We start from the raw sequence: 791 nt of genomic DNA on the forward strand, positions 1-791 counted from the left end.
TGCTGTTTTCTTAAGTGATGCAATATTTCATTACAAATAACATCCAAGCAAATTACAAACACTCCCTGCTTTCCTAAGGACTATGACAGAGGGCTAAGAACAGTTTACCCAGGGGCTTTAGGAGTGTTTACAGACAGAAGGGGTGGATGACACTAGTGTACCTGCTGAACAGAGGAATTTGAGCATGGATCTTCCAGTTGAAGCAGCAAGAAAATCCGTGAAAGGCAGGGAGACAGACTTCGTGTTCCTGTGGCCCAAACAGTACAATCCTGTGAGGCAAGGGCACTATAAATGGGCCGAGACTGCTCTATACAAGACTGAGGAGTGTAGTGAGAGGCTGCTCATCAGTGGGGGGTGATTACTGGCAGTTTCCACTGCTGGGGCTGCAGGGCTCTCCCCACGCAGGCAGCCCCCGGACCTGCTGCCAAGGTGCTGCCACTCAAAAGGAACAGTGTGTCCCTAAGAGCAGGGAATTCGAGATTTTGAGGTATCTGCAGCGAACACAAAACCTCTCCCAGCAGCGACGGCAGCAGGCACTGCAGCTGCAAGGTTGACTCACTTAGGTTAACCAGGCCTGGGCTAAAGGTGCTCGCTGTCACAAAACCAGCAGCACCGGAGTGCGAGGCCATGACGGGAGGACACAGCCCGTGTGCTCCTTGGCTCTGTGTCCCCCAGCACACCAGTGGCAGGGGGATGCAGCAGGGGGGATGCAGCAGGGGGGATGCAGCAGGGGGGATGCAGCAGGGGGGATGCAGCAGGGGGGATGCAGCAGGGGGGGGGCAGCCGGGGGG

This window comes from Chaetura pelagica, unplaced genomic scaffold (genome assembly GCF_000747805.2).
Source record: "Chaetura pelagica isolate M959 unplaced genomic scaffold, ChaPel_1.0 scaffold55, whole genome shotgun sequence".
Lineage (NCBI taxonomy): Eukaryota > Metazoa > Chordata > Aves > Apodiformes > Apodidae > Chaetura > Chaetura pelagica.